The following is a 20,960-nucleotide window of genomic DNA, read 5'->3' as shown; positions in this document are numbered from 1 at the left end:
GGCATTCGAGAGAAGATTATTTGGAGTTGGAGTCGTCTAAATACATAGAACGAGGAGAGGACGTCTACAAGTTCCCGAAGTCTTCACGTCGACGGTGGTCAAGTCTCGACTTAGTTGTTCGAACACACCGGGTCATCTACGTGCTTCGTGGGAATCAACACAGTTCGCCTTGTGGATAAAGATAAGCATATTTGTGTATCGTTCCAAATTCCTTTCTTATAATTTCCGTTACAAATTCAAATTTCAAAAATTTCCGCTAGAACCGTTTTCAGTTCAGTTTCAAAGTTGAGCAAACAAGTGATTATTTAAATCATTTTAAAGTCTCTTGGCATTAACGTGCATTCATTCAGTGCTGTATGGAATACATTTCTTATCGGTTTACCGTTTAAGTTCTTTGCTAATGAGCTAACGGTCACGAGTCACGAGCCTATTCGTATTGAAACATCTGGTTGCTACATTAGTCATCACTTGTGCATTTGCTTATCGCATTATCTGTTATTCTATCGCATTATTTGTATAACATCTTTTGTATTTTTTATTTTCAAACCACCTTCTTATAATGGCTAATGAAGATTTGTTAATAAGAAAACGCAGTGCTATTAAAGCTAAGCTTACGAATTTTTACAATCATGTTAATGTGCTTATGAGTTGCGATTCATTATCCAGTTTGCAGCGTATTGAGCTAGAGGGTCGCCTTCGTAAAGGAGATGGCCAAAAAAAAACCCAGAGTCGACAGAAACTTCGTATGTATGGTTGGATTCAGTATAATATGTAGATTACAAAAAGTATTTCATATCATCTAAAAACCATGGGGTTCTCTTTTTACAAGGTTTTTTCGATGAAGATTTTAGTACATAAAAAAGCTTAACTTTCCTGTTTGCTGTTCATTAAAAGTTGTGCATAGGGTAAAAACTTTACACTCAGGTGTATGTCTGTTAGCACTGTACACGAGTGAAGGTTTAGAGCTGATCTGGTGATGGAGAAGAGAGAAGGTCAAGGGAACTCGGCAATGGTACATATTAACTACCTCGTGTTTGGGCTAATATTATTCGCATTGACGAGAACTTTTCACTAATGCGCATAGTGACTAAAAAGCTAAAAATTAAAAATTAAAAAAAGTTTAAGTTTTTTTTTAACTTAAGGTTTTTTTTAATTTAACCTTTGTTCAAGTTCGCAACAGGGACACCTCTTCAAGTAGGTAAGGTCGGTACTTAATCGTATTTGGAGTGGTTCATGTCAATAGTGCAATGGGTGGGGGTCAAACTCAAGACCTTTTAATTACCAGGCAAACTCTGTAACTATGGTTATATTACTATTCGCATGTTATAATGTTAGTATACCGTGTTTTTTATGATCCTTTATGTAAATCATCTTAAAAATCAACATAAATTCAACATAACCTATTTTTGTGAAAATATGATATAGCTCCTATACCCCATGGATTTCAGGCTGGATTTTTTGGCACCATCAAAGGTCTATCATAATGAACCCATTGGCACCCATTTCGTTGCTGTCGATTCTGGGTTTTTTTACTATGAAAAGGACAATGGGCGATTCCGGTCCAAATGCCCACCACGAACGAGATCTATATGGCTAGATAGCCCGTTAAATATAGAACATTTTTTGTTATGAAAGTAAAAAAAAAATATAATGCCAGAAAAAAGTTATAGCAAAATCAAAAAACTCATTGCATAGATTTTATCAATTTCATTTTTTCAATTACTTTTCGTGATGTTCGATTTTCGTACTTTCTGACAAAATAGAATTGTTCATTATTAGAGAGAAGACACCGCCAGTTACATCGAACTTTCTTAGATCCAGGCACCGCTGAGTACATATATTCAAGCACTTCTGGCGCCTCAATTGGTTATATAGTGATTCGTCATCCATCGGGCAAAAATATATGGGTTGTTTATATGCAAATGTGTCTTACTCATCTTAGTTTTAGATAAAGTGCGGAAATGGAAGTGGAATAAAATAAAAAATAATAATGATAACATACAAAAACTACCGAAAATTAAGAATACATTTTTGGCTATAACTTTTTTTTGGCATTGTTTTTTTTTTACTTTCTTAGTAAAAGTTACTCTAAATTAAGTGGACTATTTAATTATATAGGTCTCGTTCGTGGTGGACATTTGGACCAAACTTCATACATTCTTGCCCAATCTCCTTTGGCCCTCTCCTTTGATGCTTTATACGATGAATTTGATAATTTGCAGTTGGAGATCGAGGTGCTCTCGGATAAGCCAGACGAGGCGTACGGGGAACGTGCCAAGTTTGAGGAGCGGTACCACGCGGTGGCAGCTCAGGCGCGCAGCTTGCTTATCAGCGCTGATGTCGGCGTTGATGGCGGGTCTGTAGCGGGCTCAGCGGATAAAAACACAGGTGCATCGTTCCGTCATAATTAAGTACGCTTACCTAAAATTAATTTGCCTACTTTCGATGGTAGTTATCAATGTTGGCTTGAGTATAGAGATACATATCTGTCACTTATTCATAGTAGCAGTGCTATCGATGACATTAGCAAATTTCATTATTTGCGCGCTTCGCTTACGGGAGATGCTCAGCAAGTAATAAAAAATATAGATTTTAAGAGCGAGCATTATCAATTAACGTGGAATTTATTATGTGAGCGATATGATAATAGCAGGCTTCTAGTTAAAAACCATGTGCAGACTTTGTTTAATACTCCGGCAATTCTTAAAGAGTCTTGTGTAGCCTTACGTCAATTTGTTGATAATATCAATAAGCAAATTAGAGCTTTAAAATCGCTGAACGAGCCCACTGACCAGTGGAGTACATTGGTGGTGATTATGAGGAGTAGCAGACTGGACAAGGTCACTAACAGAGACTGGGAAGAGTATAGCAATACCTTACCCAAATCTCCAACATTGTCAGAATTTTTTTCGTTTGTTAGTAAAAGGGCTGATTTATTAGAGACAGTAGAACATAGCAAATCGACAAATAAGGAAGATAGTAGTACAAACAGTTACACAGTAGATACAAATAATTCTAGAAAAAACTATAATATAACTAAACCTAAAACTAACACTAAAAAGGAATTTAATAATTGTCCGTTGTGCAAAAGTAATCATTTCATGTTTGTGTGTGATGAATTTCGTAAGTTGTCAGTAGAAAATCGTTTAGCAAAGGTGAAGGAGCTTAAAGTGTGCTTTAATTGTTTACGTCCAGGGCATTCAAGTAAACGTTGTAAATTGTCACACTGTAAATATTGTAATCGTAAGCATAACACGCTTTTACACGTAGAGCAGTCTAATTCAACTGTACAAGACCCAATGCTTAGTAGTGTAGCTCTGCCTAGTTTACTGACTGATGACGTTTCTGGAGGTGCACAGTTACAAAACGGCAAATCTGAAAGCGTTGTTATGTCAAGCGACACTGCAGCTACTACTCGTTCTGTTTTGCTTTCCACAGCTCTGGTGACAGTGGTCAGCACCCGAAGTAAGAAGTTCGACGCAGGATCCTGCTGGATAACGGTAGCACAGCTAATTTTATCACTGAAACACTGTGTCACAAGCTGGGATTGCCTAGACGTAGCTTCACATTTGAAGCTAGTGATGGTTTCCCTATAGCCACCATTCCGAGCCTGAATTGTAAATCTACAAGAATGTGTGCTATTACATGTTTGCTTATTTATACCTGATATCGTGGAGTTAGTCAGTCAGGCAGTCAGTTAGTCAGTTAGTCAGGCTATTGCCTGAAATTACAAAAATATTGCCATCTAAAGCTGTAGATATGGGCAATATCAATATACCGGCAGACATACAGTTACAATGTAAAGAGTTCCTAGAGCATAAAATACACTCGCAAACTTAACACGAGATGTGTTACCCAAGAAAGTAGAGGAACTAACTATACTTGGATATAGTGATACTCCTCGACGAACACTTCATGCCGAAAAGGTTAGGGTTGGTGGTGGTGGTTAGTATTGGTACACAGCGGACCGGAGCAACGAACACTGAATGGGCGGTTAGGTTCAGAGCATAAGCCGCTCACTGCAACTTGAAGGAGAACTTGTTGGATAAGTTCATCATGTGCATAGTGCCAGGACGCGAGCGAGGCCAGTTCTTTAGATCAGGGGAATGATGCTTGCGAAGGCAATCGATTTGGCTGAGACCATGCTCTGCGCGCGCATATCGCGCAGGGGCCTCGGAGGGCGTCTTCAACGTAACCGAGAAGGAAAAGTGTAGTGTGTGCGGGTTCACTAGTCACAAGTGTGAGTCGTTTTGAATACTTTAAGTGCAATATATTTACGTAAAATGGGACACGACGCGGGCAAAATAAAATACGTAGGTATATATATGATAACCGTACATACATATTATAACTGATAGATTGGTCTACTGTCACAACTGCGCCTGCTGAGCACGAGGTCTCGAATTCCCGAGTCGGGCCGGAATCGATTTGTGGGTTTTAAAAGACTTTCACAAAGCAGCCCGGAGCCTGGAAGTTGGTGATACACCCGTGCATCGTAGACAAAGACTATATCGGAGAGCACGTAAATGTCGGTCCTGCGCCTGATCTTTCTCCGGTCGTGTCGGGTGGCCGTCCCATCGGGCTATGAGAATGGAGGAGAAACCTTATAGACCAAGACCAGACCTATGTTATATTTTAAAGGCTGTTTGTATGTTCATCTACCTTCCAGTGGGTATTAAGAAAGATTATTACAAAGTTTGACTTACCACGGGTTGCTTTTACAGTTCTCAGTCCATCTAATTCAATCATTCGGTTCTCGGCTATTCCACAATTATACAAAGTGTTGACTAACCAGCATCGTATATCGCCTGGTAGGACTGCTCGAGCACCTTGCGCGCCATAGGGTCCATAGAGTTGGCGAGCCGGTAGTGCACCTTGAAGAATTGCGCGTCGAAGTAGCTCAGCCCCGGCACTGACCCCGAGTGCTGAACCACCTCGGGGTGGTTAAATTTAAAGCGAAGTCCTTCTTCAGATGAAGGGTTAACCTGCGAAAAAAACACCACGGATACCTTCTAAGGCGTTTTACCTCTTTTGAGGGTTCAATACCTTCTTAGCCGGTGTCCCGAGGTAAGTTCTTCCTGTACCCGGTATGCAGGGTCAGAGAATTATTCAAGTCGTTCCGGAGCCCATTATACATATATATATATATAATATAATGTCGGGACACCTTTTTACACACGGTCGGTTAGCCCCATGGTAAGTTATTAATTAACTTGTGTTATGGGTGCTAACACAACTGATACACTACATATAGCTACATATATACATATTTATAAATACATATTGTAACACCCAGACCACGGCTAACAAGCATGCTCATCACACAAATGTCGACCGAACCGGGAATCGAACCCGGGACCTCAGGTCCGGCAGTCCGGCATGGTGACCATTGCGCCATCGAGGTCGTCAAAACATAACAATCAAATCTTTCCTCTATATATATATATATACATACATTATATATTGGTAAAGATGTAGCTTCCACCACTGGTTTTACCCGCATATCGAGAGAACTGCATTCTACACATTGACACAAAGAGCCTATACATAGGTATACCTATATGTTATTTATTTATTAACCGACTTCCCAAAAAGGAGCAGGTTCTCAATTCGGCCGACATATACTTTATGCACATTTCGTACAATGGCGGACTTAACGCCTTAGGCGTTTTCTCCCAGTCTACGTTTGGGTGGTAAAGAAATAGCAATGGTAATAAAAAAATATACATCACTTTATTATTATCACATACCTATAAGCTATAAGTATATTAGAGCTATATTATTTCCAAGCTACGTTAGTTAGTTTGTGCACGCAGATGTTACAGACGTTATCTACACAGTCAATTTAACAACTTTCAGGTTTATTATATGAAGATCGGCCAAACCCGATTTCAGGACAAACTAGTATGGCCTATACTAAACTAGATTATCCTATCGGGCTTAGGACAAACTAGTAGAAATCCCGGCGAATTCTATGACATATTAATACATGTTAAAGGTACCTTATTATACAGAATTTCACTGAAGTCTTTCACACTCTCGGAGTCAGGATAGAGCCCCGCCATGCCAGAAATAACTATCCGTTCACCATCCGTCGCATCCATTGCTGGAGCGAACCCTTTCTTCTCTTCGATCTCAGGCTCTTGCGGTGTAGGAGTCATGGTAGCTTCTAAAATCATTTAAACTGACTGCGGAAAATTCTAATATAAATTGTTTTTTTCTCATATTTTACCTATATACAACAAGCCATTGAGCAAGTCTCGAAAAGTGGGTTAAACTTGACAGTCGGATGTATGGCAGATCAGCATCTTCCGAGCCTTTTCCCAACTATGTTGGGGTCGGCTACCAGTCTAACCGGATGTAGCTGAGTACCAGTGTTTTACAAGGAGCGACCTCCTCAACCCAGTTACCCGGACAACTCAATACCCCGTTGTTAGACTGGTGTCCAACTTACTGGCTTCTGACTACCCGTAACAACTGCCAAGGATGTTCAATGACTGCTGGGACCTGCACTTTAACGTGCCCTCCGAAACAAAGTCATTGGTGTCCAAGATATATTTAGAAAGTACATACAAACTTAGAAAAGTTGCATTGGTACTTGCCTGACCTGGACCCACACCCTCATGCTTGAGAGGTTGGTTCTTTACCCACTATGCCACCACTACGTTTTAAATATAAGTAGTACCTACTCAAAATGCAAAATGAATAAGTGAACGACGTGATTATGCCGTTGATCAGCATAAAACTAATATTTAAATGCTGTTGTCTCTTTTTAACCCCCGACGCAAAAACGACGGGGTGTTATAAGTTTGACGTGTCTGTGTGTGTGTGTGTGTGTGTGTGTGTATGTGGCATCGTAGCTCCCAAACGGATGATCCGATTGTAATGCGGTTTTTTTTGTTTAAAAGGAGTGTCATTCGGGAGTGTTCTTAGCTATGTTTGGTGGAAATCGGTTCAGGTCTTCAAGGTCATCAGCTCGTTTGTTAGGTGTGAGAAGAATGTTACACGCTCAGTTTACTTGCAAGCATGTGTGGGATCTGAAATTTGAAACACTAATGTCTTCTGGAACCACTGAGCTGGTCTGCTGTTAGGGCACGAAGGTAGGAGACGTAACCCTGAACTGCCTTTTAGTAAACCCATCGAGTTTGGGCTCGTTGAATTTGTCTTGACTAGTTCTCTTCAATTGACGAGAACCTGATACTGGAAATGGGATGTGGCGGATGAAACCCTGGAATGCCGGAATGAAACGGATAAACCGATTTATATCTTCGCTGAAAATCTAGAATGACCAAATGTGTATGTTTCCTCAATCTGTGCAATTCTCCCAGAGCCAGTATGTTATGAGGATTGTTAAACAGCATCCTTTGGCCGAGATCGCATAGAGCGACCCCATCTTAAAATAAAAGAAATTAACTGAAAGAAGGAAAAATTAAGGAGCTCCTTCAAAAAGCATGAAATAAAATTAAATTATAAATTTAAAAAAACCCCCGACCCAAAAAAGTACGCAATTAGTATGACAAAAGGTTAAAAACGCTAAACCCTATAAAAAGCAAAAAATAACTTTTAACTCTACGTAAGTACCAACTAAAGCATGTCAGACTAAACTAAATTTTGACGTGTCGGGGGACCGCTTTTTACCTTCAAAAATACTTACATAAATCAAATGATACCTACCTAATTACAACATTCGTATAAAACAAAATTATATACACAGTTATAAGTAGTATATACTTAATTACTTCTAACGTTAGGCTAATAAATTAGAGCGGTCCCCCGACACGACAAAATTTAGTTTAGTCTGACATGCTTTAGTTGGTACTTACGTAGAGTTAAAAGTTATTTTTTGCTTTTTATAGGGTTTAGCGTTTTTAACCTTTTGTCATACTAATTGCGTACTTTTTTGGGTCGGGGGTTTTTTTAAATTTATAATTTATATAATAATCATTTTACAAGTTCTGTTACAAGTGAGCAAAATTGTTGTTTGATGCGAGAGCAGATTTTGAATCACGAGCGTAACGAGTGGTTCTAAGACATAATAAAAAAAACTGGATGATGCTGACTGTCGGTCATTTAGTAACAATTGAATAAACTAAAAGTATTTAATTCTGTGATATTAAACTTCATGTTTGACTTTCACCTCTCCAAGATATGCTGTATTATATTTGTAGTTTATTGTGCTCATGGCCAAGTCAATATTATTGTAAAGTGAACGAAACTATCGATATAGTCACAAAATATTGACTTATTATTACAAATAAAGTTGAACAGGACTTGGCTTCTATGCGATCTCAAAACTTTTTACGGTGGAGGAATTGCGTAGAGGATTGGCTTTTTTTTACATTTAATGTTTTTGGTGGGATATGTATTTATTTGAGAGAGACCAGTTGTTGTTACAACCACAACAACTGGCAGAAAACTAGAACTCTTAAAACAAAAGAAAACACTTGAAAATACAGGCATTTACATTAAGGAAGACTACTCAACAGCTGTTTTACAAAAACGAAAAGAACAGAAAGTTGCAACCTGATAAAAAAAGCCGAATATCTTATGGGAAAAATACAAATAATACTTTGAAAAATGATAAGGAGATACACGCCTATAAGGAGTCCCTTCACGACAGTTTAGAACATCTCATTGCTTGTCAACAGAGCCACACAGTCCAACAAATTCACGATGAAATCGTATCTGCAATTAATAACAGTCTGAAAAAAGCTCAGGAATCTCTAAAGCTCAGAAATAAAGAGTCTGTGTTATCAACTAACACAAAAAAGTTGATTTCGAGACGAAAAGAGTTGCAAAAAATCAAACCAAAAACAAGAAGTAGGAAAAACGAATTAAAAGCTCTGTATAAGCTTATAAGCAAACGCATAAAATCCGATTATAATACCCATCGTCAAAGGACTTTTGAAAACCATGTAACACAGACTCGAAGTTTAAAGAGAGCTTACAAAGAATTGACTTCCCACAAAAAGTGGATTGAGGGGCTTGAAGCATCAAATAAAACAACTTACAATAGAAATGAAATACTCCAAGTAGCTACAAGTTTTTACAGAGATTTGTACATGTCCAAAAAACAAGAGTCTGCCCTAACTTTATCAAAAGAAACATCATCAAAGATCCAAGACATAGATGTGGAAGAGGTAGCCAAGGCAATCAGTAAATTAAAGTCAGATAAAAGTCCAGGACCAGATAAAATAACAAATGAAGCTCTGAAATTGGCACATCCCACCTTAGTAATCCTTTTGACACAGCTCTTTAACTTGGTATTGAAAACAGCGACTACACCGAAACAATGGTCAGACTCAGATATAATTTTATTATACAAGAAAGGTGATCCAAATTATATAGGAAACTATCGTCCAATAAGCCTGCTACCTACAATATATAAATTATTTGCATCAATTTTGGAAAAAAGAATCAGAAACACTATTGAACAGCACCAACCTATAGAACAGGCAGGGTTCAGAAGAGGTTTCTCTACTGTGGATCACATCCACTCAATCGAAATGCTAATAGAAAAGTATCAAGAATTCCAAAGGCCGCTCTACCTCGTGTATATTGACTACCAGAAAGCTTTCGATTCCGTGTACCACCACTCAATATGGGAATCTCTACAATCGCAAAATATTGAAACTGAATATCTGAAGGTTCTACAAAGTATCTATATGAATTGTAGCAGCAGAGTAAGACTAGAGACGACAGGACCTCCAATAGCTATTAAAAGAGGAGTCAGACAGGGCGACCCTCTATCACCAACAATTTTTATAGCACTGCTGCAATGGGTCATCGGAAGTCTGGACTGGGGTAGAATCGGCTTAAATATAGAAAACCAATACATTAGTCACTTGAGATTTGCCGACGATATTGTCTTAGTATCCGAAAATACAATAGAATTGCAATCGATGATAAATGCTCTACACGCGGCGAGCCAAAAGGTTGGCTTGGAAATAAATCGTAGCAAAACAAACATAATGACGAACAACGACAAGACTCCAGTTTACCTAGGAAATGAAATGCTAGATTATGTTGACACTTACATATATCTGGGCAAACAAATGTCATTTAACAAGCAGAGAATCGAACAAGAAGTAGAAAGGAGAGTTGCAAATGCATGGAAGAAGTTTTGGAGTTTTAAAGAAATTATGAAAAGTGAAATGCCAACCAAGATTAAACAGATAGTCATGGATACCTGTATTCTCCCATCTTTAACGTACGCCAGCCAAACATGGATATTTACAAATAGAGTAGAAATGAAAATTAGAACCTGTCAAAGGAGTATGGAGAGAAGCTTATTGAAAGTTAAAAAAATCCAAAAAATACCACATCAAATGATTAGAAAAAAGACAAAAGTCACAGATGCGCTATGTCACAGCAAGAAGCTGAAGTGGCGTTGGGCCGGCCACATAGCCCGTCTGACAGACGATCGCTGGACTAAACGATTAACTTCCTGGCTGGGACCATCGGGCACAAGAAAGAGAGGAAGACCAATTACTCGATGGGCAGACGACATGGTGCAAGTGGCTGGCGAGCAATGGATGAACGTGGCAGGCCACAGGGACACTTGGCATTCTCTAGAGGAGGCCTTCACCTCTAACTAACGGGGGGTTCTTACTTTTTTAGCTCAAAAATATAGTATACTTCAAACATTCGTATTTAAGCATGTTTTTCTAGTTTAATTGTTAATTCTGTACACAGTAAGAAATAAAAGGCTTTTTTATTTTTTATTTTTATTTATTTATTTATGTATTTATTTGAAAAGTCTTATCAAGATTGTCACAAATGGAGTATTGCACACGATGTTATAAATTCAAATCACTTTGCCGCTCTAGAGGATAAAAACGGCTTTTTCGCTCATATATCAAAGGGTAAAACTACTCTTTCCGAGGTGGTGGGATGAAAAAGTTATTTTGACCTCTAGCCTGCAGGCAAAAATCGATAAACATTGGAAATCACATAGCATCTAGACAGGCTAGCTTCTTATTACTTTGAGTAAATTAGTTAGGCAAACGAGGAGATGAAGAACTGAGAGAGGAGCAATTTGGAGTTGGTATCCGGAATCCCCGAAGCCTGATGATATTAGACGGTTCCCCTGACGGTCCCACAAAAAAAAATATAGGCTTCGTCTTGTCCGCTAGAAAACAAATTATCAATGATGGTCAATGGCAAAAGGCACATTGAATCTGTATCTAAAACTGTAAAGATCTCGAGTGATGAAGTTGAAATTTTGTACTAGCGATTGCATCGATGTGAAAGAACTCATCAATAGGTTCATGGTAACTGTTCAAATGATTGAATCCAATATTAGCAAACCCATCCTACAAAAGAACCACAAAAACCTCCGATCATTCCCTCACTCTCATGGAAGAAAAGCGTAGGTTGACGTTGATCTTATGCAGTTTAGGTACCGAACATTATACGATAAAGGTCATGTCAAACTTTCACTTGCACCTACTCCCGCAGGAGTGGGTGATTACATGCTCGAAGTTGTTGACCAGTAGGTACTACCTAGGACAAACTGTTCAGCTACGGAGAATGCCTTCAACTCTATGAAGTGTTAATACTTTGCTGACTGTATTACGGAATCTTGAAGTTCAACATGCAGATGTAGCTACTGTACCTGCGTTTTACAAGGAGCGACAACATAAGATCTTAACGCAAGTACACTATCGCAATGCATTTTTTAATTACCACAAAGCAATGTTCAAAACATTCCCGGTGGATTTTCCATATTCACACAGAAACCATGATCAAACCCTTCGATGTTAGGTACTTCGGAATCACCACCTTTCGAAATTTCATACATCGTGATTCAGAACAATCGCAATCACGTACTTCGGCATAACGTACATCGGTATCATGCACATTCTCAATACAGTACTTCGATACTTCGATGAGATTTCTGAGTACTTCGATGTAGCGTAGGTACATAATATTCTAGGTCACGTACATCGATCTTGTGTACTTTATTGTTTTGTGGCTAAAGTATGGTATTTTGAAATTCGAGATTCCATAATACAGTCTACTGCTGGGCTGAGTAAAAAAATAATTAAGTACCTGATATTAGTTTATACAGTATTATACACACACTTCTAAATTATTAAGCAAGGTCCATGTATTGGAATCTGGAGTAGGATGCCAACAGAGAGACCCTCTTGGGCCAGTAATTTGCCGTTCGGCTATTCACCCCATAATAGAACTAAATTCTAAATTCAACGCATGGTATTCGGATGATGGCACTTTTTTTTTAACGACGTCAAAAATCATCAAATGACCCCTCCCGTGGGTCAGCAGCGGTAAGGTAGTGTCAGAATCTTACTGACTAAAAACCGTCATGTTCCGTCGTAGGCCTTGTAACTCTTTCGAACAATCCCCCAGCCCCGGCAGGCCTTGGCCCTACTGGGCCCCGCTGGGGTTGCTGACGTTTCTTTAAGGAGCGCATGGAACAACGTGCGCCGCCGACACGGGTCTGTTGTCTATATAGACATGAGCGATGAGCAACCCGAATTCACCGCCCACAGACCCACGCCTACGGTGGCCGGGAGTCGTCTCGCGACCCACGACGCCCGTGGTGTCTACCTGGTGCGAACTCTCTGACGTTCCGCCGCCTCCTTCTCGAGCATGACTGTTTCGCAGAAGGAGGCGACAGCTTCCCATTCCCTCTCATCCCGGACCATGGCCTGAACCAGGGCCGGACGCGAGAGGTCGCCGCCGCCTATAGCCTCGCCGAGGGGATGATGGCACCTTAGGAGGTGATAGAGAAACTATTTTAAAAGATCCCTCTCATATTTTCAAAACAAACACCTCCTAGGATCGCCTATTTTGGAAGATAGATTCTCAACATTTATAGACAACAACCAAATTATGAACTTTCAAAGATTAACTTACATTTGTATTTACTTTAGTAAAATACTGTTGTTTTGGTCCATTTATGTATAATCTTCGCTCCTCTTCTTGATGGAAGCTGCCAAAACTTTTAAACTGAGTTTAAAATTATCCGTACACACTTTAACATCTCTTTTTAATTTGGCCTTGGACGTAGTGCCGTTCTTACCACCATTCAACTGCCTCGTTGGTCTAGCTGTCGCAAGTGCGTCTGAGTTATTGATATTGATTGGTTCTTTACCAACTACGCCACCACGACTCAGAAAACGTATTATGCGGAAACTATTTTGAATTTCAATTTGGTAACAATAGAATTACAATAACATTGTTCTAGTTAAAATTTATGTGTAACAAGCTGTTGCCCGCAACTTCGTCTGTGTGGGCAATATAGAATCGTCAAAATACTACTTATCCCGTAGGTGCATTCTTTCACGCGACAGTATAATTAGGATTACCACTTCGCAGTCGCATAGATTCAATGATCAGGGTTGTGTTGTGGATGTGACCATTTATCTAAACAAAAGAAGTAAAGTTTGTGACGTTGTGGATATCTCTGGATCTAGTCAGCCAATTTGGAAAATTATTACGTATGGTGCGTAAGTATTTTTCACAGGAAACAGCTATAATCTATGTATATGTTATGGACCAAGTGATAAATTGGGCAGTATACATAATGCCCGGTCATTATGAATAATGCCCAATATGAGAGTGCAATTTGATAATAATTATTCAAATAATCAAATTGATCGGGCACTATACATATTGCCCGTAACCTTTTGGGCAAAGTAATACAAACATATTTAATTTCATTTTTTTTTATTGTTATTGACATTTAACTTAAAATAAACTAAATATTAAACCACTTAAATAATCAGCCTCATGATTTGGATTAATTATGAAGGACTTCTGCCTTAAAAATCCACTAGTTTTTGCATTTAAAAGTTAAGGAAAGTCATATTAAAAATATAACATAAAATATAATTAAATTTAAAACCAAAAATTTACAACGTATCTTTGTTTTATACAAATGACTTATTATTATAAAACAAAATAAACTAAAGTTTAAGCGATCGGACTCATTATTTGGCATAATTAACTTTTATTATTTAGCTTCTCTAAATAAAAGTCACATAGAAAATATAATTAAAATAGGGTGCTATTTAAACAGGCTTCTTTTTAATATCATTACTCGCCCCCAAAAATGTATGTTGCCTTCTAAATTACTAAGTCAGCCACAATTAAATTTGTAGCATGCTAAACTAAAGTAAACTTCTGAAATACTATTAAATGACATCATAAAATATATTTATTTAGCTTCTAATTTTTTTACTCAGTACGTTTAAAATATAACACATCCCATATCAATTGACAGAGCATGGAAGTAAGCATGCAACATGCAGCAAGCATGGCTTCTGTCACGGCTCCGGCGCTGCGGGGCTCCGGCGGTCCCATGCGAGCTTATCGTCGCAGATGGTTTTCACGCTCACCACCGCAGCTTCGGCTTGCTGGCCGGCTCAGCCGGCCAGCCTCAGCCGTGGCGGCGAGCGCTTCAACTACCTGCGCCTCAGCTCGCAGGCCGCCTCGCCCCTCCGCGCCTACGCGGTTTTGAATTGCACTCTAGGGGTAGGGCAGACAAGACTACGTGGAGTCGGTTTTGCAGCGATTCGTTTTCGTCACTAAGTTCAGATTTTAATACAATGTTTTGAATCCAAATTAAATTCTACCATAAAAAAAAGGAGCCAAGAAAAATGAGATCAAGAAAAACGAGGCCGAGTTAGTAAATTAGATGACAATTGTCCAATTAATAATTTTGTGGCTAGACTTATAATTTCCCATTAAAATAGAACATATAATTTAAAACAATAATCATAAAATATGTAGCAAGTAACAGGATTTATTTATTAGAACAACTGCCACCCTCGCACCGCATAAAATATAGCTTTATTATCAATTTGCCCAACTATCATGTAGCAATATAATAATGCCCGTGCAATGTGATAAATAATGAAGTTAAGATAGTTATTAATCACTTGGCCCGATAAAGCTAGACATTATTCATAATGCTCGGGCATTATAAATAATGCCCGAATTAATCACATGGTCCATAACATATATATGCTTTGAGTCTGACAAAGCTGTCATTTGTACATTTTCTGCAGCTGCTGCGACTAATCAGAAGCCAGAAAGTCTTACCATGGATATCGTCTTGTGTAGTTGTCTGGATTGAAGATAGGTAGATAGGTAGTTGCTCCAAGCAAAATATTAGTACTCAAACAGATTCGGTGACTGGAAGCCAACACCAACATAGTTGGGGAATAGCTGGATGGATGATAAAATGAGTCATCATCATCAGCAGGCGCATAGGGTAGGATAGTTTCACTACTGGGGAGAAACACTTGTATGACGGGGATTTTCTGTGCACTCACTCACTATGGTAAGGCGGGACTCCACCGAAATGTTTGCATTAGTTCACGAATAGGCAAAAATGTACGTATCTGTGAGAGTCCACTTCATGTGTTCGTACTTGAAACCTGCAGTTTTGCCAAGATTTTCAAAATGTATGCACGCAATTTGTCATTACTTGGTGGAGCCAGCAAATCAAAAGAAACATAAGTGTATACTGTGCGTCACTACCGCACACCGGGAAAATTTCGCTCTTGCGGAGGACGTTTATACAACGTTATTTTTTGTTTGTGCGAAACCTGAATATAGTTTGTTCAGAATCAGTAACTGAATCGATTCCAATAGTTTTTACACCATGTTATATTTTTTCCCAAAATTATCTAAAAAACTTTGAATGTTGGACACCATAAATAGGTATTTATTCTCGCACAACAAAGGTCACGGCGAGTTCATAGCGGGCGCGAGCGCTCAGTGCTATCGCGTTGCGCGGCATGTGTGCGATTTGTGGTGATTATGTATTTTTACGGACAGTCCCGTAACTTAACAAGCTTATAACTTTGTGATTTTTCATGATACGGTTTTGAAATTTCGTACATAGATTCTTTACATAAAAATACTAGATAGGTGTATCAGGTTTCGCATAAACAAAAAATAACGTTGTATACCATATTTTGTGTCACACGTAAACAGGACGACAGTAAGTATCCACCGAAACACTTTCAAAGATCTGATGAACAAACAAATCAGACCTGACTTGGTCACCTGGGGCCAATCAGAGCTCTATGAATGAAGCGATCATACGCTTTGGCTTCTCCTGTTATTGGGGTTTCTGAAAATGTAATTCTGATGGTACTATTAAGAACACTTGCTTAGCGCAAAAGCTGACGTTGGCAGGCCGACTCTTTTGACTTCTCGAATAGGATACCATTGGTTTTTGTGCAATGCACACCTGGGGCCCGATTCTCGATAGAAATTGAATCGCAATATGATCGCAATAGCAGTTTTAACCTTATCGGGCATTCTGCTACTAATATAAGACCAATCGTATTCCAATGACATTCGACTGATTTGCGATTGGTTTGCTATTTTGGTGATTTTGGTCTATACGGTAGTTTGCTGTACAATCATTTTGCAATCGTAAATCATTTACAGACAAAATGATTCATTATTGAATGACAGAAAAGGATAAAAACGTTTATTTCAAAGAAAAAATAGCGGACTGCCACATACGCTTCAATCGTAATCGAGTCGGGATTGGATCTCAATTGAACCGAGTCGAACGTGAATCGTATGTTGCTTAAGTAAAATTAGGAGAATCGGGCCCCTGCAATGCATGCTGGATAGGATAGGATGGTGGATAGGATTTGCAACAGAGAACAATTCTGTCTTTGGAATTGAATGACATCAAACGTAGTTTTATATAAAAGGGGTTTTTTTAGACTTGGCTCGGGTCTTACTGGGACTGTTCGTAATCGTGAACAGTGTATCAGAAGTTGAAAGTAAGCATGTCTCTGGTATGCGACGCGTAATTTGTACCTACGTTTTCAGACGCATAAAGCATTTTACGTGTGTATGGTATTAAATCGAGAAAGCTCCCATTTCTTATCTGCACTTTGTATCTGGGCTTGTATTTAAAGCTACAGAAGCCTACATTACCTACCTCACGCTTAGCAGCGCTTGCGAGAGATAGATCCTCCTTTCTTCTAGGATTAAGTTTACATATTTTGCATCAGAAAAAATAATTAAGGTCTACTTAATACTACTCACTCAAAGTAATTTGTTTTAAGGCCACCACATTAGTGGAAGATAAGCTAAACTATGTTTATGAAAAAATCCTGATATGAACTCCATCTGTAACTTTAAATGATAATTAATTGTTAAACTTAAGTCATCATTTTTAATATAATGTTCAAAAAATAATTTAGATGGCACCGTTTTAAATTTGGCTGAGAACTATTAATTTTCCTTTCATCAAGGTAATAAATAGGCGATTATCACACTGCCCCTCATGATGCAGCGTAGCGCGTGGATGCGTTTTTTTCTGTTGCTTGTAAATATCTCCGTTTGTATGGAAAACACGCATAGTCCAACACACTGAAAATGCAACCACGCGCGTTCATGCGGATCACGCGCATACACGCGGAGAAACACGCACCCCCGCGCGTAGATGCAGGGCGAGACGCAAGGTATGGCATACTGAATCCCGCAGTGCCGCACGTGATTTTGAATGGGCGTGACGTGTATATTTATTATAGTTCGGCCATTCAGAGAATGCGTTCCTGACACGTCGCGATTGAACTGACGACGTAACTTTGCAATGGCGTTGCAGTTACGATAAAAATATTTTTGCTGGTTGTTTACCGTTTTAACAATTGAGGAGCATTAAAACAACATTATTATATCAATAATCAATGAATGTTATTACGTCGTCAGTTCAATCGCGACGTGTCAGGAACGCATTCTCTGAATGGCCGAACTATAGACACGCAAGATGCAGCGTGATGCGGGGCAGTGTGAAGATCACCTTATAGTTGGATTTTGATGTGGCACGGCAAACTGACAAACACTATTGAAATGTCTATCGAAAAATTACACCACGTGTTAAAATATGGTGAATTACGGAAAATACACAACTCCATCTGTTGAAATAATAATCCTCTATAAAGAATGTAAATGGTAATTAATTGTCATTTACCACCTCACTCCTTTGACTTTGTTGTATTTTATTTACCACAGATGGAGCTACTTTAACCTTGGCTAAACAAAATTTTCATAATTTTTTTTCTTCCGAAGTTACTTATAAAGGTGTGACTTTCTGTGTAATTTGATAATAGGCCGATCAACTAATATAAGTACAACATTCAAATGTACAGTTTTGACAAACAGATTGCATGTCGTAATATTTTACTTTAAATTAATCATATCTTTTGATAGAGTGAACCGATTTCGATGAAACAAAAACTAAGTAATACCCCAAGTTACGTAGAATTTTTGTATATAAGCATGGTCTGCATTGAATTCGTAGATTTTACGTGATTCGTGCACAAACAAACAGACAAACAGACAACAAAAATGATGGAAATGGGTTCTGTTAGTTATCCTTTAACATGCTGGCTATTTTTTTTGTCAATTTCTTCAATGTACAAAAATTACTTTTCTACAGATTTATTATTTGTATAGATTAATTTGTATAATTAGTTGCCACACTTAATTTATTGTATCTGCTTAATTTATTTGACCTATAGGCAAAGTGATTAATTTATTACTTTGACTGGCCATTATTAATAATGTCCGACGGCCCTTGGTCCACGTAATAAGTCAGGACAATGTGCTCCAAAAGACTCTCATTTTGATGGACAAGGCTTCCAGCATTGTAGCTGCAGTGGTGGCTGCAATTCAAAACGTTGTAAATGCAAGAAATAAAACATTCTTTGCAATGCCAAATGACCATCATCGTTATGCATAATACCTGCACTCATCAAGTGGACGACTTATACCACATTCTGTTAGAATGTTCTGCATTCGACGACTTGAGGCTACAGCTGTGTACGGCGGTCCGTGGCGATAGAAAATTTGATACTTTGATTTCATTTTATAAGCAAAAACACAGCAGTTCACTTCTTTTATTACTTTTCCCAAGATGGGGTGGTATTATGTGGTGGTGGTATACAGAATTAATTACGAATTTTCATTGCCGTCAGCTGTAGCCTGTAGTGTTCTCGGTTTGACCCTATTTTCGCATATGTAGATATTACAATGACGTCTTATCTAGTTTGAGTTTATTGTTCCGTAGTTAACAAACTGAATACCTAACGAATAGGTAACATAAATTAAACTTAAAACAAATTCTATACCGATAAACATCTGAGTAAAGAAATATTTTATAGGTGTAAAAGATGATAATATATAACATGAACCATTTTGAAATGAGAATACAATAAGCTTATCATACCTACCTGTGTCGATATAGAATTTTTCCTGAAGTCTTTATCATATCGATGCCGGAAATTTCAATTGTCGTAAAGGACCAAACACGAGTTTGTAGAAACGTAGCGAACGTTACACGAGCAGAGCTAAAAGGTAAAAAAATAATTTTTATTTCTAGTCTTTTCATTGATTGAAGTACTTAGGTAGTAAGTGTCTGCCACCCGGGGCAGGTCTAGTCAAGTCAAACGCCTACAATCTATACTTATAATAAATCTGTAGAGAGGTCAATTCTGTACATTGAATATATTTCCAAAATAACTATTAGGGGGTGATTAGTGATCGATACTGATGCCAAAAATGCAATCAGTAAAATTTTTGTCTGTCTGTCTGTATGTTCATTATGGAAACAAAAACTACTGGACGGATTTTAATGAAACTTGGCACAAATATTCTTCATACTCCTGGGCAGGTTATAGGATACTTTCCATCACGCTACGATCAATAGGAGCAGAGCAGTGAAGGTAAATGTTGGGAAAACGGGAGAAGTTACTCCATTTTTTAAGCTTCCGTCGCGTGTGCAGCCTTAATGGTTACAGCTACACAGAAACCATGTACGACGGAAATATTCTTCATAAAATTATGTAAAAAATATCCCATGGCAGCATATATCTATCTTTTATGGTTGACTCACAATAACACGTAAAACTCTCGGTAGCTTAGCAGTTCGGAGCTTTCTGATTATATTTGTCTACTATTTCGTTTATAACACTCACTCACACTAATTAAACATAGTTAACAGTATTATCTATTAATTAAAAAAAGAATGACTTAAATCGGTAAAGAAACACCAAAGTTATACATGAAAAACGGTAATAAGCCACCGCGCGTGAATACTGAATCACGCACGCTATAAGGCCGCTGCCTCGAATTTTGCGGGCAGCGGGGCGGCAGCGGCGGCGGCGCGTTCGGTCACCGTTTTGAATGGAGCTCACCGCTCGTTGCCCGCTCCCGCGCCGCTGTATTCGAGGGCCGGTCCATTTGATTATACGCGTAAGATCATGCCGCTCCCGCGCCGCCGCCGCTGCCGCCCCGCTGCCCGCAAAATTCGAGGCAGCGGCCTAAGGATCATTTTTGTGCAACGGTCGCCGCGCTCGACGCGACTCGCGGCGCGGTGGCTGCGCGAGCTTCATACAATATTTGGCTGTTGGTGCGACTGATGCGAACAGACGTTCAGAGCGTTCAACCTTATTGCGCGACTTTTAGGTTTTAAATAATTTATTTTTAACTTTCTTTTGTTGTTATTTTATAAAATAGGTTGGTATCTATTAGTTATTTTTGTGTTTAAATATTCGTTCAAATTACAAATTATTAATAGTTTACATTTTATTACTTAAAGTAGCAGTAAGTACGCATAGATTTAGATAATTGGAGGGGCTGGTGTTTATTATTTCTTCCTCTCTTTGCACAAAGTCCGACTCTAACGCGGACGAAGTCGCTGGCAGAAGCTAGTAGGAAATAAAACCTAGTAAAATAAAAAGTACGTATAGAAGTTTAAATCTCCAGTAATCATTGCGAATCTGAAAAACAACTCAAGTTTTAGTATAATCAGATAATTTGTTTGTGTGTTTGTACTGTAATATTTATGTAAAGCTACATTATTCTAGAATAACGTAGGCTATATTTTATCCCGTTATGGGCATTAGCGTGAAGTAGAATTAGGTAATTTCTCGAATATAATAAAACCACTA

This window comes from Helicoverpa zea, chromosome 19 (genome assembly GCF_022581195.2).
Source record: "Helicoverpa zea isolate HzStark_Cry1AcR chromosome 19, ilHelZeax1.1, whole genome shotgun sequence".
Taxonomy (NCBI): Eukaryota; Metazoa; Arthropoda; class Insecta; order Lepidoptera; family Noctuidae; genus Helicoverpa; species Helicoverpa zea.
This window is presented reverse-complemented; position numbering follows the sequence as displayed.